The sequence below is a fragment of the Schistocerca nitens genome, chromosome 5 (assembly GCF_023898315.1).
Source record: "Schistocerca nitens isolate TAMUIC-IGC-003100 chromosome 5, iqSchNite1.1, whole genome shotgun sequence".
Classification (NCBI taxonomy): Eukaryota; Metazoa; Arthropoda; class Insecta; order Orthoptera; family Acrididae; genus Schistocerca; species Schistocerca nitens.
In genome coordinates, this window is record NC_064618.1 from 279,515,555 (window position 1) to 279,538,767 (window position 23,213).

Here is a 23,213-nt window from a genome sequence, read left to right on the forward strand (position 1 = left end):
AGCCTACACGGTCACAGAACCGTCTGAGCCTCTGATCGAGACTCTCCACTCGGCTCTGTACCAAAGGTACTCCTGTTTCTCTTTAGCGGTGAAGAAGCTGAATGTTGATTGTCATGACTTCGACTAGTGTATCACCATTACCTCTGCTCCTGGAACAGTTAGAGGGAGACTCCATTAATATAGGACTATTGTTCTTGTGTGTCGCTGGATCTAAATCACGTATCTCCAACTCCAGAGAAATTGAAAAGTCCTATCCCTTAGTGCACTTTTTCAGATGACATTTTATTTTTTCAATTTTGCCGCTGAACTGAACATTGCAGTGTTTGCAGGAATTTTCACAACTACATGATCTTTAAAAACCGTTTGCTTAAACAAACAATTACGATAATTCTGCAAGGCTCTGGCTGCCAAAATAAGAAATTTAATTAATCAATTTTTGCCTGTTTAATTTATGAATTTTTCACTATTAAAATAGTTTTAAGAATGGGTTAGCGTTTTGAACAAATTAATTTTTAGAATTTAAATTGAACTATTTATTTGACAATATGAAAAAATCCCAAAAAATCCATAACAACCTAATTAACCTACTGGGTTGTTTTTTCATATAAAATACTCGTGTTTTTCTCAGCTCTGGTATAATGTGGGTGCTTTTACTAAATAAACTCCTTGAATGGCACCCAAGCCTCCTTCTCACAAACAGACTTATTTTTCCATCCTGAATGAGGCAGCGCCTAGGTAAGACACTGGTATTCAGGAGGAAGGCGGTTCAAATGCCCTTCCAGACATCTAGATTTAGGTTTTCCTTTATTTTCCTGAATATTTAAAGGTAGACGTCTGGGTGGTTTCTTTCGGTCGATTTTGTTTCCCAGTCCGAACTTGGGCTTCATCTACAGTGACTTCGTCGTGGCCGCAAGTAATTTTTCGAATATTATGTCCATTAAGAGTCCATAAGATTCAACACATAGTTAATCGTGCATGTGGGACAGAAATTTCTGTGGAAATTAAACGATGTGTCCAGCATTGTGTTTACTGCAGGGTGGTCAATAGCCGATGAACCATCTTCCTAAAACAAAAACATGTATATAAACAGAACATTAAAACCAAATAAACTGAGACAGGACAGGTAAACATGTGAGACTACGTTACCAACATGACAGCCATTTTAGAATCCATCATCTAGGATGCAGCTCGTAACTTTCACATGAAACAGTGTCATGTGACATGTCAAACAGAAAGAGAATTACACGAGATAACGAGATAAGTAATGCTGACTTTCATTTGAGCATAACTTCATTGATTTTCGAGTTATGACTGACGTGTTACAGGCGACGTGAAAGTTGATGGAGTCAACACAGCCCGAATGCAATTAGATCCTTGATGTCAGGAGTGCGGAGGTCCAGTGTTATCCAGGGGGATGTCAACTAACACCATTCACAAGGGGACAGGGTCTATTCGTCATCATAGATTTCGTCCAAATGTATGTCATGAGTAGGGCTTGGCTGGAAACGAAAGTTACAAATGTAGAAGCTCCAGATAGCAACTAATTTAGAAAAAATAGCATTTTTGGCGCGGGTCGGGTGAGGAGTGAACCATTTATGTTAGAGCAGGTTCCACGCAACGGTTGGAGCAGCAGAAAGAATACAGAAAGGTAATTCGAAGGTCGTGGGATCGAGTTCCCTGGAGGAAACTTTATTTTTGTATTTTCAGTGTTTGCATTACATACCCTGCAAGCTCTAACTGCAGAAAGTGAAGGAGATATTCAAACAATCCTGAACACAATGGGCAGAATAATGGAGCAGGAATTCCACATGGCAATAAACGCACATAAAACAACAGTTCCAGCCTGCGTTAAAAAAACAACTAAGGAAGTGAAGGAGCTACAAGAGAGAGTATGCTTAGGTGCCCAGGTCAAAAATGCTTTTAATAAGAAGAAAAACAGATTCACTACAAGGAATATAAGACTTGACGAGAAGAAACAAAAGTTGAAGACGCACGTGTGGAGCATTGCAACACATGGCAAAGAAGCTTGAACGATAGGAGTGAGAGAGGAGAGCAGACTCGCAGCATTCGAAAAATGGCGCTACAGAAGAATGATGGCAATCAGCTTTAGAGAAATGTTCACGAACGAGGACATGTTTTCGTTACAGACAAAAGATGCTTCATGAAACACCTAAAAAGAAGGAGGGCTCAGCTGATAAGACATATACTCCGACATGATGGTCGGAGAACAATAGTTGAGCAAGCAGTAAAAGGCAGAAATTACAGATGTAAACCCAGACTGGAGTACATAAAACAAGTAATGGAGGGTATGCATTTTTCTTCGTACTGCGAGCTGAAACGGAAGGCGGACAAGCGGGAGGAATGTGGAGCTGCTGCTGACTTGAGAGAGAGAAAGAGAGAGTGCGCAAATAAAACGAAATAAAGCTCAATATGTTACATTCATTGATATTTTTATAAAAGACACAAAAAAGAAATGGTAAAAGAATAGCAAATAAATTTCCAAGAAAAGATTATGGCTACAGCAGTCACGATGAATCTGCAAATAAGTTTCCAGGATAGGATTGTAAGGCGTACACAAGTTGGTATACAAAATTAGATCGTTTTGTTATTCTAACGATTTACACGTCCTGCGGCTATACTCATCGGAAAACAAGGGAAGCGGTTATTTTCTCGCTGTCTTGCACAACTTATAAACGCTGCATTTCTACAATTACATGGGTGTTACAAATTCCTTATAGATAAACACACTTGATTTACATTCATCAAAGGTTCTCTGTCACCGCACTGTTTGCAGCAAACCACGCGTAGCGCTGCTCGAAGATCAAATTATAAATTAATGGAATACGAAATCCCGTAAGCTTTAATTACATTCCCGTCTTGGAAATTTATTTGCAGAATCTTCGTGGACGTTATAAGTACAATCACTCGGAAATATATTTGCAAACTCAGATTTCCCTACGCCTTTCCTTTTCAAGCATTTTTGGAAAATATTAAGGAGTTCAATATATTGAGCATTTCGTTTTATTTGCAGCATACTTAACATATAAACTGAAAATTAAAAAAAAATGTACGTATTGGGAAACGACACCGCGACCCTTGGACTTTCGTTCTGTACTCTTTCTGCTGCGGTAACCGCTACCTGGAGTCTACGATAACCTAAATGGCTTGTGATACGCCAGACCCACACCAAAAAAAAAAATTCTATTCTTTTTTTTCGCTTGGGCATCATTAACCAATACCCACTGCGCGGCGTTGAAACGCGAAATTCCGTGAAACTGGCTCTGTTACAGACAAACCGAAAGCTGTATGATCGATAATGGCTGCGGATGCTGTTCTGGCATCGTTAGCGGGAGTGCAGAGCGCAGTACTGACCGCACTGACGAGAAAATGGTGCCAGAAACATGGCACACCTCGCAGTTGATGCTTGTGCTCGCATTCCGGTTGGTTAAACTCCACGGGGAATGGGCAAAGCGAGTAACAACCTTATAACGTGCTGGGCAACACATCGAACACATCCTTTGACCCTTACTTGTAATCAGCAGCATTTGCCTTGTTCTGTACAACGTGCGAGATAGCTCGAGAATGAGTACAGCAATGCTCAAAACAAAGGCATCTTTGTTTTCCTCGTGTAATTCTGTATCTGTCTGATACATCACATGACCTCCTTTGTATTTGAAAATTACAAGTTGTATCCTCGATGGCGCCCCCAAAATTGCTACTATGTTGGCAGCATAGTCTCACAGTGCTTTACTTTCAGTTTCTATTTATGCACCTGTTTTTGATTTAGAAGGGTGGTTGTGCATCTGCAGAACAAAACTGTATTCATCCATATTATAATTTAAATGAATATCATTAACATTGGTAAGATGCATATTATGTAATTTAATAATTTACGTCTCGGAAACCGTGATCTCAGTTCTTATAATAAACCAGCCCATCTCTGGAAAGACTCCATTTCCCTGTACTACTATCACGCGACGCCTTTGTTAATAGCTGCTAATGCTGTTTGTAAAGGCTATAAATGTTTTTGTAACTAAATTCCTTTTTCCCACTTTTTAGATCTTCAGTATTTTTATTTATTAAATGGATGAGAGTTCTTTAAGCTGTTTCTTCAGCAGAATGAGGACTCAAATGCAAATTAGTTGTATTTGGTAATTTCACACTGTCTTACGGGATATATAAACAAGAACGAAAATTTACGGTGTACGATTTACTGTGAGGTTATATCCAACATTTGTGTTTTATCTTTCACATTAGAACGTATCATACACACTGATATGTTTAAGGTTTGCGTACTTTTTAAATTTTGTAATTTTTTTTTTTATGGAAGAATCTCCTTTACACTACACCAACGTAAAACATATTTAGTGGGTTGTGCACGTGTAGGGTCCATTATGTTTTGAAGTTATTTGTCCTATCTTTGATGGTATTCTTGGTAATGTTACACTTCCGAAATTTGTATTTTGTCGCCTCTGTTTCCTGTTACAACATAGGTCTTAAGATGATCTGCAGATTAGATCGAAACCGATACCCGTTAATAAAAGAAGTTGTGGTCCAGAGGGTGTTTCTCATTTGTTGGAAATTTGAGTATTAACTGCAAAGAAAAAAAAGGTGGTGGATGATATGGTTCTCTGTTATCATTTCAGGATTCAGCACACTAAAAACTACGAGAATAAGCCACTTTCAGATAGAGCCCATTATCAGTGAGAAAGTATATCACCAATCAGCAGTGAAACGGTTTTTCAAGTTTTTCACCGTGCAGCGGAGTGTGCGCTGATATGAAACTTCCTTTCAGATTAAAACTGAGTGCAGGACTGAGACTCGAACTCGGAACCGAGTTTTTTTTTTCAAACTGTGTTTATTTTAGCCTCTGACCCCGCGTAAAAATACCAGAAAACCTCTGCGCTCAGGTTTCCCTTTGTGGCTTCACATTGTAGATGCCTTTATTTACTATACTCGCCGCTACTAAGGATGGGAGTTTCGGTGCTGCTTCTGCGAGGAATAATCTGCGTTTTTTTTTTTTTTTTTTTTTTTTTTTTTTTTTTTTTTTTTTAAATCTCGTAGTGCCGAGCCGTCTACCGTGTTCGGGGAGACTGTTCAAATGGTTCAAATGGCTCTGAGCACTATGGGACTTAACATCTGAGGTCATCAGTCCCCTAGAACTTAGAACTACTTAAATCTATCTAACCTCACACATATCCATGCCCGAAGCAGGATTCGAACCTGCGACCGTAGCGGTCGCGCGTTTCCAGACTGAAGCGCCTAGAACCGCTCGGCCACACCGGTCGGCGGGGAGACTGTCTCTGCAGCATTTCCACCTAGACTAAGAATGAGCGCGCAATAAACTGTTACTTGGTGGAGAAAGTGAACTCTAATAAGTAATGTGTAAACTGAAAAATAGTAATGTGGCTCTGGTTACTGTTTCATTCGTGAAGAACTAACGCAGAAAAAACAATGACAGAGATAAGAAACTTGAGGATCGCGCAACTGAGATTTGTTGCAGCCTTCCGTGGCTCCTGAAGTGTGTCTCGCACTTAGGGTATGTGTTAATGGTTTTAGCGATGTCCATTTTTGCGCTGCGTCCCTCGTGTCTCGGAAGCCTCTAAATTTCTGGACGAATCGATGGGACGGTTAACTTCTAAGGCATCGCTGCTTGCATATTCCTCGCTCAGTCATACCAGAGACGGTGCACCGTCGGTTGTTTATACAGCAGAGTGAAACCGAGAAGGTTACTTTTACCCCCATAGTGTTCTATTTTATCCCTGGATTGTATTCCAACATGGTATTTTAAACTGCTGCTATTATCTCCGTAATGATTTTTCGAAGGGTCTGTTACAGTGTTTTACATAAGGCTATAAAGAAATACGTATTGTTGGTAACTGGTTTTGATGCTATTTGAAGTTCTTACCGCGACGTACATCACACTCAGGCTACTACAGCGTTCGAACGGCGTTGCAGCGCCGAATGTAAGTGTCCAGCCTACATGCTAAGCCAGATCACTACGCTTGTGTGTCTAGAACAGGGTTTTCCAAACTGTGGTCCTCGGAAAAGTAGTGTTCCGTAGGAAATGAATAAGTGCTCCGTGAAAAACAGTTAATAACATGGCGTTTCTTCCCAGATATTTTAACTATACTAACAATTTTTTAGAATTTTATTGTCATTTCTGTATTGTTAGTTATGACTTAGAATTGAAGTAACACAATTTTTCTCATTTTTAAAAATTTTGTCAACTTTAAAAATAAACAAGGTGTTTTATCAAAGTATCAGTAATCTAAGTGTTCCGTCAGAGGAGAAGTTTGGGAAGCCCTTGTCTAGGAGGTGTTGTCTCACGTAGTTACCTGCTAGCCATGTCTGTAGACTGTATACGTCACCTTAATACTACCTAAATCGCACACTCTAGTCAAGTGTTTTGTTTCTTAAATTATGTTTTTCAGTTAGTTGATTCATCAACCTTAGCTATGCTTTATGTGCTCTTTATGAACATTCCTTGACACCGACTTTAATACAGCAGAACCAAAGAAAGTCTTGACTTAGCCAGATTGTAGTTCAAAAACTGCTTATTGAAATTATCGGAATGATTTTAGGAAAGAACGCTAATGTACAGATTTTTTTTTATCTGTCGGACAACTACCTGAAAAACATACGTAAGTCAGCCGGCCGCGGTGGCCGAGCGGTTCTAGGCGCTTCAGTCCTGAACCGCGCTGCTGCTACGGTCGCAGGTTCGAATCCTGCCTCGGGCATGGAAGTGTGTGATGTCCTTAGGTTAGTTAGGTTTAAGTAGTTATAAGTTTTAGGGGACTGATGACCTCAGATGTTAAGTCCCATAGTGCTCAGAGCCACTTGAACCGTTTTTTCGTACAGACATCGATCTAGCTGCCCACATGGCATTCATATAGCGAGTGAACAGAAAACTCCTACGACTGGTTCTTCAAGAAAATCGATATCCGGAACATATAAAAACAACAATAGAGCTTCATACAACAGTACCAAATTAGTAACTCATCTGCCAAAATCAAGTGCTGAACAAATAATTATGAACGGAGATACCCGTCAGTAATGCAGGTTTTTAACATATGTCTAGGAGCTTTCTCCGAAGGTTGGAAAAACTGTTGGAATACAAGAGAATAAAAACTGAGCTCAGCAGTTCATTATAGATGCTTATTTTTGCTGATGGTCTTTCAGCTGTAGACCATACAGAACACAGGTTGCTGTTCACTATTCATAACCTGGATTAAATCTGCTCAGACTACAATTTTAAGACGTCAAAAAAAAAAAAAAAAAAAAAGAATTAAAGCAACAGCAGTCGTAGGAAATTACCTACATAAGTAAAAAGTACGCAACTATTGCTAATAAACAAGTCGATTAAGTTCCTCATTTTAGCTGTTTATGCTGCGATGGCAGTTATATCTAAGCCAAGGAGAAACAGATGCTTTGTGCGGTATAATTAAACGCAGTCTGAAGAATAGAAACTCAACTCATATTTTATAATATATGGCTGCATCAGTACTTCTTTATGGAAGTGAGACATGGTTAATAACCAGCCAGGACGAAAAACATATAGAGGCAGCAGAGACAAATTCGTTTGATCAGTTAAATGATTACTGGACAAGAGAAGCAACACCAGTCAGAGAAGAGCTTTCGGTTCTTAGTATCAGTGATAAAATAAAAGGTCGCAGAAGGAAGTGGCAGGAGGAATTAAACAGGATGGAAAATAGCAGAGCACCAAAAATAGTTCACAATCCAGTAGTCGAAGCAGTGTTGGAAGAAATGAAAGACGCGATAATTATGGTAGCCAGAACGGGTCATTTGATATACAATTCCTTGAAAGGGAATAAGAAGACACTGTATACATTCATTTCTTCGTGATTCTTCGTTGAAAAATTATAAAAACACGAATTAAATTAATGTTTGTGTGGTCTATTTCTGAGCGGGGTGCTGCATTTTTTAAGGTATAGTCTTCGTCGCCAAGACGACGTGACCATTCTGATTTTTATTTTCCACTGCTTTGCTAGATCACTCACTTTGAATGCTTCAACATGACATCATTCTAAATAAAAAGTAATCGGTCCACGATTACCTAGATACGAAGACGATGTTAAACTTTACATTATTCTTTCATTTAAGTATTTCTTCCAAAACAACTATTATTTTAACGATAGTTTACGTATTTAGAAGATAATCCACAGTTAGTTTTCGGAAGTAGGAATTGTCGCTTGTCCTTGCACTTCTCCTCTCCATTATAAGGTAATTTACACTATCAATAATTCAAGTGACGTTTTCATGGCAGATTCTTCCTTAAAAAGTTACACTCAACTGTTGAGTTGTGATTTTTCCAAGCTTCAACTTTGTATGGGAGCTTACGATATGAGCTCCCTGGTGTTACTGTTATTTTAAAATAGATCCAAGCAACGTATTGCGGAAAATTCGAGTGCCAACGACTAACTAACACGATTCAAACCTGCATTGAATGAAAGTTTGTTGCAAAACTGTAACAAATTGAGTGCTTTTCGAATCTAAAATTGCATTATTCATAGTGTTAGGGATATAGCTGTAGATATTTTTATTGAAGACTGAGGACAGTGAACTGAAGTACATTATAGCAATATTTACTTCATTTGCAGACTAATAATAATAGTAACTATTCGGAGTAGTATGTTTTTAGGTTGGGTAGTACGTCAAAGCACAAGCTTATTTCCCCCTGGGCAGCAGATCAGGCGTTGAAGTGTGGACGGAAAAAGGGTAATCTACACGACACTCGTAACCTACTTAGTGGTGCAGTTGCGACCATGATGGAAAATCTGGTTGTAAATTACGTAGCCTATGTGCCGGAAGACTGTTAGACGCAGAAAAAAACGACTAACGGCCTGAAGTGGGTACATATTAAGCCACCAGTGATCACAATATCTGCCCTTATACGGCTAACATCCGGAGTAAGTCCGAATTATACGAACGAACTTTTAGACGTTGATTAGTATTGTTTACTGAATGTTCTCAATTAATGATCCCTTGGCCTGCAGTGGCTCGTTGGACTAGTTACGACGATCACCTTACTGTGGTGCACAATTTTCACACTTATTGTAAAGAACAGGTCTGCAATGTTACCTACTGTACAGCATTCTTTGTTTTGAAAGTCTTTGTTATTTGTTGCTGTTTTTAGGTTACGCCTGGCGGTGAAGGAGCAACAGGACAACTGTGTTGTCAACAGTTGAAGATCATGAGTGCATGGAAATGCCTTATTTACAAATACAACACGTATTCTGTACTACGTGCATGGCATATACAGGGTGAACCATAACTCCATGAACAAACTTTCACAGCTGATAGCCCATGGACCAAAACAAGAAAAAAATGCCTGGTAGACATGGGCTCTTAAACACACACACTGAGAGCTATGAGCACTCGTTCACCTTCGATGATGCGAAAGACATTTCTTCTACTACAAGCTCTTTGTTTTCCATATTTTTGGAGGAGTTAATAAACATTGGCTCTAAAGTGCTTACCATAAGAGCTATAAAAACTTGGTCATCTTCGTTACTACACTCCTGGAAATTGAAATAAGAACACCGTGAATTCATTGTCCCAGGAAGGGGAAACTTTATTGACACGTTCCTGGGGTCAGATACATCACATGATCACACTGACAGAACCACAGGCACATAGACACAGGCAACAGAGCATGCACAATGTCGGCACTAGTACAGTGTATATCCACCTTTCGCAGCAATGCAGGCTGCTATTCTCCCATGGAGACGATCGTAGAGATGCTGGATGTAGTCCTGTGGAACGGCTTGCCATGCCATTTCCACCTGGCGCCTCAGTTGGACCAGCATTCGTGCTGGACGTGCAGACCGCGTGAGACGACGCTTCATCCAGTCGCAAACATGCTCAATGGGGGACAGATCCGGAGATCTTGCTGGCCAGGGTAGTTGACTTACACCTTCTAGAGCACGTTGGGTGGCACGGGATACATGCGGACGTGCATTGTCCTGTTGGAACAGCAAGTTCCCTTGCCGGTCTAGGAATGGTAGAACGATGGGTTCGATGACGGTTTGGATGTACCGTGCACTATTCAGTGTCCCCTCGACGATCACCAGTGGTGTACGGCCAGTGTAGGAGATCGCTCCCCACACCATGATGCCGGGTGTTGGCCCTGTGTGCCTCGGTCGTATGCAGTCCTGATTGTGGCGCTCACCTGCACGGCGCCAAACACGCATACGACCATCATTGGCACCAAGGCAGAAGCGACTCTCATCGCTGAAGACGACACGTCTCCATTCGTCCCTCCATTCACGCCTGTCGCGACACCACTGGAGGCGGGCTGCACGATGTTGGGGCGTGAGCGGAAGACGGCCTAACGGTGTGCGGGACCGTAGCCCAGCTTCATGGAGACGGTTACGAATGGTCCTCGCCGATACCCCAGGAGCAACAGTGTCCCTAATTTGCTGGGAAGTGGCTGTGCGGTCCCCTACGGCACTGCGTAGGATCCTACGGTCTTGGCGTGCATCCGTGCGTCGCTGCGGTCCGGTCCCAGGTCGACGGGCACGTGCACCTTCCGCCGACCACTGGCGACAACATCGATGTACTGTGGAGACCTCACGCCCCACGTGTTGAGCAATTCGGCGGTACGTCCACCCGGCCTCCCGCATGCCCACTATACGCCCTCGCTCAAAGTCCGTCAACTGCACATACGGTTCACGTCCACGCTGTCGCGGCATGCTACCAGTGTTAAAGACTGCGATGGAGCTCCGTATGCCACGGCAAACTGGCTGACACTGACGGCGGCGGTGCACAAATGCTGCGCAGCTAGCGCCATTCGACGGCCAACACCGCGGTTCCTGGTGTGTCCGCTGTGCCGTGCGTGTGATCATTGCTTGTACAGCCCTCTCGCAGTGTCCGGAGCAAGTATGGTGGGTCTGACACAACACCGGTGTCAATGTGTTCTTTTTTCCATTTCCAGGAGTGTATTAAGCACACCTCTTAAGGTAAGCGTTTTAGAGCCCATATGTACCGTATATTTTTCTTGTTTTCGTCCATATTATCTCTTTTCAAAATACGGAAAGCAAAGACATTGCAATGGAAGAGATGTGCATCGGAGTATCGAAGATGTACAAGTGCTCGTAGCTCTTACAATACGCATTTTAGGCCTATGTGTACTAGACATTTTCACCGCGCGGGATTAGCCGAGCGGTCAGGCGGCACGGTGGCTCAGCGTGTTCGGTCAGAGGGTTAGCTGCCCTTTGTAATAAAAAAAAAAAAAAAAACGAGTTAATCGATCAACAACGAACTTAAACGGATGTCTTACGACGTCCGCGCCGAGCAGATGCAACGAGTAAATGCGAACAAAGTGAGATTAAAAAAAAAGAAAAAAAAGCGGTCTAACGTGCTGGAGTCATGGACTGTGCGGCTGGTCCCGGCGGAGGTTCGAGTCCTCCCTCGGGCATGGGTGTGTGTGTGTTTGTCCTTAGGGTAATTTAGGTTAAGTAGCGTGTAAGCTTAGGGACTGATGACCTTCGCAGTCAAGTCCCATAAGATTTCGCACACATTTGAACATTTTGAACTAGACATTTTTCCCTTGTTTTGGTCCATATTCTGAAAGTTTGACGGTGGCGTTCTGAACACCGGATATAATACTGTGACAAAACCGAACTCTGGTGACAAAAGAAACAAAACACTCCGTAACGTACTACTCCTGGCAATGGCGCCTTGCATCAAATCAATTCCCGCCAAAAAAGACAGATCCGGCATTCGAAGATTGTTCTAGGAGCTCTGGGACTCACCGTTGTATAACACCTCGTGCTGCTCACTGGTGAAACTTTTCAGAAAATTCTCCGAAAACTGGACTGTTCATAGGAGATACAAACAGTAAATATGAGCTTCTCGCCAGGCCGAGAAGGCCCGAGTGATACCTGCCGCCGTGTCATCCTCTGCCTTGCGGCATCGTGCGGATGCGGTACGGAGGGCCACGTGTTCAGCACACCGCTCTTCTAAAAAAAATGGTTCAAATGGCTCTGAGCACTATGGGACTTAACTTCTGAGGTCATCAGTCCCGAGAACTTAGAACTACTTAAACCTAACTAACCTAAGGACATCACACACATCCATGCCAGAGGCAGGATTCGAACCTGCGACCGTAGCGGTCGCGCGGTTCCAGACTGTAGCGCCTAGAACCGCTCGGCCACACCGGCCGGCACACCGCTCTTCTGGCCGTTTTGCAAACTTTCCAAGCCGCGGAGCCGCCTCTGCTCAGTCAAGTAGCTCGGCGTTTCGCATCACGAACCTGATTGCATTCCGTACCAACCCTCACACCAAGGAAGAATCGTTAGCAGTACCGGTAATCGAACCGGGGTCCGGCGGCCGGGGTGGACGAGCGGTTCTAGGCGCTACAGTCTGGAACCGTGCGACCACTACGGTCGCAGGTTCGAATCCTGCCTCGGGCATGGATGTGTGTGATGTCCTTGGGTTAGTTAGGTTTAAGTAGTTCTAAGGTCTAGAGGGCTGATGACCTCGGAAGTTAAGTCCCAGCCCGCATCTCGTGGTCGTGCGGTAGCGTTCTCGCTTCCCACGCCCGTGTTCCCGGGTTCGATTCCCGGCGGGGTCAGGGATTTTCTCTGCCTCGTGATGGCTGGGTGTTGTGTGCTGTCCTTAGGTTAGTTAGGTTTAAGTAGTTCTAAGTTCTAGGGGACTTATGACCACAGCAGTTGAGTCCCATAGTGCTCAGAGCCATTTAGTTAAGTCCCATAGTGCTCAGAGCCATCTGAACCATTGTGAACCGGGGTCCTCCGCATGGCAGCCATCTACTCTGACCACTGTGCTATGGAGGCGGACAAGAACAACAAATACCCATAGTTAAATTTTCTAGTAAAAAATAATTTCTTAACCCAAAGTGATAAATGAAAAATTAATACTTGAATGAAATAACAATAAAACCCAGAATCTTTCTGAACTTGTACATGGGTTGGAGAAAAATATGGAACCACCACGAGAAATGTGTGCTCGAACATAAATACAGATGCTAGAAAAGCCTGCAGGTTGCGCTGTTGTATTTGTCCACCAACGGCAACTGTCTCATGTACTCAATAGGTTGCATGTAGTTGTGAGTGCGTTGTATCGAAGCTAAGTGAATTCTAACATGGGCAAATTGTTGGCGCTCGTATGATGAGTTCTTCCGTAATCAAAGTAGCCGAAGTGTTTGGCATTTCAAGTGACACCATATCGAAGATTTGTACCACATAAAACGAAAGCGAAACACAATCATCCGTCACAACGCGGACGAAACTCCTTGTTGAGTAGTCGTGACGGACGGTTATTGAAAAGGACTGTGACGAAAAATAAGAGGACAACAGTTGCAAAAGTCACTGGAGAATTTGATGTCACACTCGCGAACCCTGTCAGAAATAAAAAATAAAAAAAAACACTAAGGGAGCTCCATAAGCACTTGATACAGAAGCCATAAACCCTGGACTATGGAGCAATGAAAGGATGTCATGAGGTTGGAAGAGTCTTGTTTCACACTGTTTCCAAATAGGCGAACTCACGTGCCAAGAGTGAAATATGGCAAGGTGGTGATTTGGACTGTCATATCGTGATATTCCATGGTGCCCTTCGTTACTCTGCACAGTTGCGTTACTGCCAAAGATTGTGTGACCATTTTGGTTGACCAGGTCCCTCTCAGGGTACAGTAGTTGTTCCCCAATGGCGATGAAGTGTTTCAAAAAGACGGGCCTCCCGTTCACGTATCTCGGATCGTCCAGGGTTGGCGTAGTGGGCACAAGGATGAACTGTCGCATCCATCTCTCTTGGCCACCATGTTCACCATTTCTCGGTATCATTAAGACTTTGTGGTCTGCTTTCGATAAAAGGAGGCGTGATCGGTATCCATCATCGTAACTGAACGTGCCACTGTTTAGCAGGGAGGATGGTATAATATAGCCTTGAAAACCATACAGAACCTGACGACTTTACGTTGCTTAGAATGCCAACGATTTTACTACACCGTATTAGGCATGCTAATGTGTTTTGTTTTTTCCATAATTTTGTCCATCTCCTGTATCTGTTCTTACATTGTGATAACTTCACCGTTTGTTAATGACCTTTAAATTAATATTTAAGAGGTAAGTGTAAGGAATCGTGTTAATGAACTGACTCGATCCGTTTTCTCTACTGTTGTGTCTTGTGGCATGGTACAAGCCTTTCTGGTTGACAACTTTTGGGCAGATTGCATAACATGTGTCCTAAGTGTATCTGTCCAGTGAAAGTGACTGTCAGTAGTGCGCGCTTAACATGGCATCCTATTGTTGTTGTGGTGAAGTTGGTGGTTGGTGCTGGTGGTGCTGGTGGTGAGAGAAGGGGAGAGGTAGAACACCAAAGAGCCTGTCGAGTTTATCCTAAGAAATGATCACTATGTATAATGTTGAACACCAGGAGACACTGCAGAACTGCAGAAAGGTTTAGACTTAAACCCAGGATTTATGCTCGAAGTTTGATAGTAAGCAATTTTACGCCATCACCTTTAGTAGTTTGGGGGTCACGTAGTTTATTTATTCGTTAGCAGGATTCGAACCGGCTACCTCTACATACAACTCCGCCTCCGTAGCTGAGTGGTCAGCTCGGCTGACTGCCATGAGGAGGACTCGGTTTCCATTCCCAGGGATATTTCCTTGGTGAGAGGAATGATACAGGGTCCACTCAGCCTCGTGAGGCCAACTGAGGTATTACTCGACCAGTCAGTAACTGTTCCAAGGTTAGCCGGCACGGTAGCTGAGCATGTTCGGTCAGAGGGTTACCTGCCCTCTGTAATAATGAAAAAAAATCTGAGTGAATGGTTCAACGATGAACTTGAACGGGTGTCTTGGGACGTCCGCCCCGAAAAAATTACCACGAACAATAACGAACAAAATGGGATTAAAAAAACTAAAGGTTAAGAAATACGACAACGACCGGGAGAGCGGCGTGCTGCTCACATACTCCTCCATATTGCATCGACGGTGGTCGGTCGGGCCCGATTGGCCCTCTAGCGCCAAAACGCGGAACTTAATTTTTTTTTACCTCTGTATATAAAAAGAAAAATCAACTACTCTTCCTTTTATCCTACTCAACCACTGTTTTTATCTAGATTTTCAAACTAAGCGTTTTCGTAACTTAACGAAGAACACCAAACTACTATCAGCTATCTAAATGCTGGTAAAGTTAAAAACCTCTTTCATATGATTTCAAATGCAATAATTATTAACACACAGAAGAGTGCTCAAGATTAGAAAGGTAGATCACATAACTAAAGAGCAAGTACTGAACATAATTGGGGAGAAGAGGAATCTGTGGCACAACTTGACTAGAAGAAGGGATCGGTTGGTAGGACATGTTCTGAGGCATCAACGGATCACCAATTTAGTGGTGGTGGTGGTGGTTAGTGTTTAACGTCCCGTCGACAACGAGGTCATTAGAGACGGAGCGCAAGCTCGGGTTAGGGAAGGATTGGGAAGGAAATCGGCCGTGCCCTTTCAAAGGAACCATCCCGGCATTTGCCTGAAACGATTTAGGGAAATCACGGAAAACCTAAATCAGGATGGCTGGAGACGGGATTGAACCGTCGTCCTCCCGAATGCGAGTCCAGTGTGCTAACCACTGCGCCACCTCGCTCGGTCACCAATTTAGTATTGGAGGGCAGCGTGGAGGGTAAAAATCGCAGAGGGAGACCAAGAGATGAATACACTAAGCAGATTCAGAACGATGTAGGTTGCAGTAGATACTTGGAGGTGAAGAAGCTAACACAGGATAGAGTAGCATGGAGAGCTGCATGAAATAAGTCTCTGGACTGAAGACCACAACAACAAGGACAACAATTATTCACATCGTTACTTTTAAAACAATAACTGTGTTGATGTAAATACTTTTAATTTCGTTGACTTTAAACCACAGAACTATTTTTGAATATCATTGTGATTCGGGCTGGAGACATAAATTGCAGTTTAATTCACAACACGATGATATGTATACTGATGCACTCACACAGGCACGTTATTGAAGGTACTGATAGCACACAAATCACTGAAGCAATTTATTTTAGCTATAAATCGCAAATTATTAATATGGTTTTTGAGGGAATCATCCTAGAACAACTTTTGCTACATGTATTCAACAGTGACTTGAACGACGATAAATAAGGGGAAAAATTCTTTTCTGATGATTGCATTACTGTATTCACAAACGAAATACTAGAACTCCTCGTCATGAAAGCAAATGAATTCCTCACGGTTATTGACTGATATGTAATAAACTGCCTTTGAGTGAAAGGAAAATAAATAGTACGAATCGGCGGGAAAATGCTCTTGTAGGAGGAATTAAAAGCGAATGTGTTCCTCTTTAAAACACTAGCAGGAAGTGGGGAACCTGCTGCCTCAAACCTCATTCTGTCTTCTTCACCAAAAATGTTGGCATGCTCGCTCTTTTAAAACAGGACAATCTAAATCCTTTTACCCAGTTTCTTTGTAGTTACCCGTTCATACCCAGTACCTGCCTCTCACTGTCACAGTCTATATATTATGTCTCTCTCCCACTAAGTTCTTTCTCTCCCATTCGTTTACAGTGTATCCCACTGCAACTGTCTTCTCTCTCACTTACACTGTCTCCTTTTGTCTTTCTTTTCCACTCCCTCTGTCTCCACCATACTTCAAAAGCTCAAAACTTCTGTCAGGTTAACTTTTTTCCCATTGACTCATGTGTTCAAAATTTCAGTCCAAAATGCACTCTCCATTATACTTATGTGTTTATGTTCGACAATTTGGAGAACCCACACCCCTCAAGCCTTCATATGCTCTCCACTCATCTGTACTTTTCATTTAAACTGTCTCCTCTCCCTTTGCTCCCACTGTTTTTATCTCTATGCATCTCTCTCTTTAACTGCCGCTGTCTCACACTGATCATCAATATTTCCTCTCTCTTAGGCTCCCACTGCTTCTGACTTCATCCATCTCTCTTTCTCTTTCACTGCCACTTTCTCTCTCCTACCATCACTGTCTCCTCTCTTTTCTCTCCCACTGGCAATGTTTCCTCTCTCCTCCACCGTTACGTTCCCTCTGCTAATCTCTTTCAACACAAAAAAAAATGCGAATACCTTGTCATACTAAAATTTTTGGCGAGGAAGGCAGCATATGGATTGAGGTCACTGGTTCCACACTTTCCTGTCAGTCTTTTAAAGAGGAACATATTCTTCTTTTTGTGCTCCAACAGGAGCATTTTTCCGTTGGTTCACATCTTTTCCCTGCTACAGCATAGTGTGCTGCTTATGTAAAACGAATTCAGTTGGTCAGTGAAGTCCTGAGTTTATTTAAGTAATTCAACACATTTATATATTTTGACATATACGAGCAACAAATAAATACGCGTGATGTAAGATTAATGCAGGTCAAGCGTTTTTTTTTTTTTTCGTCCAAATGGGAATCGCCGTTCGTTGCGTTCGAATACAAAATTGAGTCCTACGTTAAATAAAAATATGTAAAACCACAGTTTAAGGAGTGAAAACAAAAGCTTTTAAAGCGATACTACAAGCGTACAGCATAAATCGACCACAAAACAGATGCTTTCCCTAGTTTAAAGCGAGCGCAGGGCTCCCATTCACCTCAAGTTCACTTTGCACTACTTTACATAAAAATTCACAGCATTTTTATGCTACACCTACAGTATTCCCAAAAATGCGATGTTTGTATGTAAGTACAAAAACTTTCGTAAACTTTTGTAAAGTACTTACGCCGCCAGATGGCATCATCGAATAATTTCCAGGTGACGGCAGCCTAGGTGTGAAGTGCTAATTATACAGAGACAATGTGTCATGAAGTTGTATTGGTTGCTGACCTCAGACTCCCTGCGGTGTGCCCAGGACCCTTTCCATGTGTTCACTTCGTCAGTTAAAACTACATTTACCCCTCAGGCCGGATATTACGTGCATATTTTACATCCATAAGTATGGTAACTTTGAAACACTGGATTTCGGTAACGGATAATGATAGCCAAAAAAGTTTCAAGGTTCCCTAATAGCATCTTAATAAAATACTGTAAACACATAAGCTTCCTTAGGTGGTCGTGTACTTCAACGCTTCAATTCGTGGGTCTTCGTTTACTATTTCTAAACCTTTTTTCAGACAGCCAGGACTTGTAATTCCTTCTAATATAAAAATGCTGGGTCAACTGATGAACGTGATACAACCCGTCGGATTTCACCACTGATGTCATAGTTTACTCAAAGATATTAATGTCTCTCTTCAGATCCATAGATAATAAATGGGTTACCTTCTTTGGCGAGGCGTCATTATTTTAAATTGAACTAACTGAATATTTTTAAAAGACAGTGCTAGACATTGTATACGATTTTTGTCGCTCGTATTAATTTAAATCATTTGCTCATTCCAATCCATTCTCTACGTGTTTCATTATTAAGAGTTTGAGATATTTTGGCAGAATTGTTTTTCGTTCTAGACAATTTTTTCTTTTTGATTTTCGTTTGTAGGTACGGATTTACCTCTTTCTATGAATATGGAATACTTGAAGAGGAATTCGTCAACTGCAGTACGGAATACAAATTTTACAGTTGTCGCACAGTTTTTCAGTCCATACTGGAACTAAGGCGAAAAGACCGACATACGAAAAATTTATATCTTGAGCTATATAGGTCAACTGAAGAATAGGATACTAGTGGCAGCAAATACGAAAAAAGCAACATATGTTATACTGTCATGCTGTACCTCAGTTGAACTACGAAGGTAGTTTCATGTTCGTCAGTTGACCTATGTAGGTTAGCTGTATTTCGGGATACTAATCTTATGTATGTCGCTTTTTTCGCCTGCGCCAGCGCTTGTATCCTATTCTTCAGTTGACGTATATAGTTCAACTGAAGTACGGCATACAAATTTTACTGTCGTAGGTTTTCTCGCCGTCGCTCGTACTGCTATGATAATTTTCACTCGTTACTATTAGTATCGAAGACGTAAAAATATTGTGTCTCGTACTTCAGTTGGTCTATATAGGTCAACTTAAGTATAGCATACAAATATTTTCGGCTTCTCGTACTTCAACTGAGGTAGAGGATGTCAATGTTACGTACATCGATTTTTTCGTCTTCGCTAGCATTACTGTCCTATTCTCCAGTGAACCTATATAGGTCAGCAGTATTTTCATAGAACAATGTACGTCTTTTAATGCAGTTGAAAAGTCTTGACAAAAAGTGCAGCGAAAGGACGCTCATAATTATTCTCTTTTCGCAACAAGACTGATAAGCGTGAGGAGGAAGGCTGTCAACATAGAGCAGATGTCCCACGTTACCCAACTCCTACGAGGCTAAGCAGATTACGTCTGCAGATTTGTTTTTCTCGTTTAGCAATTCCCGCTGGCTCTTTATACGAAACGTTTAATTGATAACTGTGGTAACAGTCTTATCATTAGACTCCTTACGCTAACGACTCTCGATTCACTTTAAATACTACACAGTTTCGTTTTTAAAATCTTCAGTTTTTTCTATATCTCAAAAGATACAGCCTTACAGCAAAATACTCTTTGTACATTAAGACTTCTTAGAAATCTTATTCCGATGTCTTAAAGGTTATAAAACATTTTCAAGATTAACAATTTGGTTGACGAAACCTGCATATTTGTTTTCAGTACACCACTGGTTATTTTTCTGCCCTGGGAGACAACTTCCATCATATTCCTTTTGTTTCAAATGACATTTATTGCTAGATGAAGGACGTTGTTCGAAAGAATCTTTCGTTCACGAAATACGATTGAAGCCGTAACGGTAGCAGCATGAAAACTACATTTGTTCCTACAGCGGTTCGATAAAATAATGTGAACAACCTGGACTCACTGCTAATACACTCCTGGAAATGGAAAAAAGAACACATTGACACCGGTGTGTCAGACCCACCATACTTGCTCCGGACACTGCGAGAGGGCTGTACAAGCAATGATCACACGCACGGCACAGCGGACACACCAGGAACCGCGGTGTTGGCCGTCGAATGGCGCTAGCTGCGCAGCATTTGTGCACCGCCGCCGTCAGTGTCAGCCAGTTTGCCGTGGCATACGGAGCTCCAACGCAGTCTTTAACACTGGTAGCATGCCGCGACAGCGTGGACGTGAACCGTATGTGCAGTTGACGGACTTTGAGCGAGGGCGTATAGTGGGCATGCGGGAGGCCGGGTGGACGTACCGCCGAATTGCTCAACACGTGGGGCGTGAGGTCTCCACAGTACATCGATGTTGTCGCCAGTGGTCGGCGGAAGGTGCACGTGCCCGTCGACCTGGGACCGGACCGCAGCGACGCACGGATGCACGCCAAGACCGTAGGATCCTACGCAGTGCCGTAGGGGACCGCACCGCCACTTCCCAGCAAATTAGGGACACTGTTGCTCCTGGGGTATCGGCGAGGACCATTCGCAACCGTCTCCATGAAGCTGGGCTACGGTCCCGCACACCGTTAGGCCGTCTTCCGCTCACGCCCCAACATCGTGCAGCCCGCCTCCAGTGGTGTCGCGACAGGCGTGAATGGAGGGACGAATGGAGACGTGTCGTCTTCAGCGATGAGGTCGCTTCTGCCTTGGTGCCTGTGGTGTCACCGCTAGACACCACACTTGCTAGGTGGTAACTTAAATCGGCCGCGGTCCTGTAGTACATGTCGGACCCGCGTGTCGCCACTGTGTAATCGCAATCCTAGCGCCACCACATGGCAGGTGACAAGACACGGACTTGACCTCGCCCAGTTGTACGGACGACATAGCTTGCGACTAGACCTACCAAGTATTCCTCTCATTTGCCGAGAGACAGATTAAATAGCCTTCAGCTAGTCCATCGCTTCTACCTAGCAAGGCGCCATGTGTATCATTGCTAATTGCTTACTACTATGCAAGAGATGTATTTCAACAAGAACAAGACTACATTAAAGTTAAGTATATTAAAATCTCTCTTCTTTTCTTTATAGTTTTCATCCAGTCTCCTGTTTCAGAATTTACGCCCGTCTGCGTTAGTTTCGCGTGCACCTAGCCACTCATTGTGTCGAGACCTTAGGGAATCGACACAACAATATTTTGGCGACGAGGATGGGATGCCGCGCCCACGTTGCAGTCTTTGTGTTATACTTGCTCTAATTTGCTTGTGTCATGGCTTCGCCGCAATCTCCAGATGTACTGTCCGAATTTTTTCGCTTGCAGAATCAGCAGACGCAGGCGTTATTGGAAGCCCTTGGACAGCTCGTCCAGGGTCAACGTGCGCTGCAAACCGATGCGGCACCCGCCGCTTCATCGCTACCGCAGCCACACAACGCTGTCGCACCGCCATTTAGGCCCTTTGAGGCCACAACCGAAAGCTGGACTGAGTGGGCCGATCAGTTCAACTTCCACCTCACTGCTTATGGAATTCAAGGTAAAGAGCGGCAGCCGTTTTTGCTTTCTTGTGTCGGTGTGTCTACCTACCGGGTGATAGTGAAATTGTTTCCCCGACGCGACGTAGCAACTCTGACCTACGAGGAAATTTTGTCGGCTTTAGATGCCTATTTCAAAGAAACAGTAAATGTAGTTGCAAAACGGTATACGTTTTTTCGTACAAAACGTACGGCCGGTCAGACTAATAGGGAGTGGGTAGCAACTTTGCAAGGCCTTACTAGAGACTGTGCGTTTGCCTGTGAATGTGGCCTCCCATATTCAGATACTATGGTGCGTGATGCAATTGCACAGAACGTTTCTGATGTTCGCATACGGGAACAGATTTTGAAACTCGTTAATCCCTCCCTGCAACAAGTGATAGACATATTGGACAGGCAAGACACGCTTGACTTTGCTCAGGAATCATTTGAAACTTCGCCAGCAGTGTGTCACATTAATCGGCCCGCCGGGCCCGCTGCACGGGACGCTAAGCGGCCCTCGCGCCCGACTTCGCTGCGGCCGCCTAGCTTGCAACCACGTGCGCCGCGTAAGCAAGCAAATGCAGTGAAATCTTGCCCGCGGTGTGCCACTAGACATTCGCGTGAACATTGCCCGTCACGCCAAGCTATTTGCTTTTACTGTCACAAGAAAGGACATGTACAAAGTGTTTGCCAGAAAAAGTTAAGATCAGACAATCACACAAATTCCAGGCCCTTTGCTTCGCGCCGGAATCGAACCCAGGACAATCAGGCTCGTGGACCTTCGCCCATGGACATTCATGTAGTTCATTCCCACCCGTCCAGTGACACTTTAGCTAACAGTGACTGTGTTCGTCCCACCCAACGTGTGCGTCGACGTCGCCGGAAATCCCGTAAAGTTGCAAGTGCTTCTGGACCTGTATCAGTTCAAATTGCGCGAGACAGTCGCTCTTGTCGTCAACAAGACAATAAACTTTTTGTGGACTTAGACTTTGCAGGAAAAGTGATACCATTCCAGCTCGATACCGGAGCTGCAGTTTCCTTGCTCAATCACGACACGTACAAACAACTGGGCGCCCCGCCATTGCGTGCCGCAAATGTTACGTTAACTAGTTACTCAGGACAGCACATACCTGTGTTAGGACAGTGCAGCCTTATTGCAACATACAAGGGACAGACAAAACTTGTGTCATTTTATGTTCTTCGTTCCTCTAGTGCCGTGAACTTGTTTGGTTTAGATTTGTTTCAATTGTTTAATTTGTCTATAGTGAATCAGGTCCTATCAGTGAATCAGACTGTGGTGTCACCGCTAGACACCACACTTGCTAGGTGGTAACTTAAATCGGCCGCGGTCCTGTAGTACATGTCGGACCCGCGTGTCGCCACTGTGTACTCGCAATCCTAGCGCCACCACATGGCAGGTCACAAGACACGGACTTGACCTCGCCCCAGTTGTACGGACGACATAGCTTGCGACAAGACCTACCACGTATTCCTCTCATTTGCCGAGAGACAGATTAAATAGCCTTCAGCTAGTCCATCGCTACTACCTAGCAAGGCGCCATGTGTATCTGTGCTAATTGCTTACTACTACTCACGAGATGTATTTCAACAAGAAGAACATCATTAAAAGTTAAGTAATCTACCCAATACGTTCTTTTCTTTATAGTTTTTCCTCCAGTCTCCTGTTTCAGAATTTACGCCCGTCTGCGTTAGTTTCGCGTGCACCTAGCCACTCATTGTGTCGAGACCTTAGGGAATCGACACAACACAGACTGTGCCTTCCGCCAGAGTTTCTAGTCTTTGTGAAGAATTTGCAGACATTTTTGCA

General features: G+C 43.3%; 1 protein-coding gene across 1 annotated transcript in view; it reads left to right on the plus strand.

The window, feature by feature from the left end:
* The first annotated feature begins 5,840 nt into the window (after positions 1–5,840).
* LOC126259202 (alpha/beta hydrolase domain-containing protein 17B) overlaps positions 5,841–23,213 on the plus strand; it is a 190,406-nt gene continuing 173,033 nt past the window's right edge. Inside the window, exon 1 of the mRNA XM_049955793.1 lies at positions 5,841–5,966. The gene's annotated coding sequence lies outside the window, so the exon portion shown is untranslated. The remainder of the gene's footprint in view (positions 5,967–23,213) is intronic.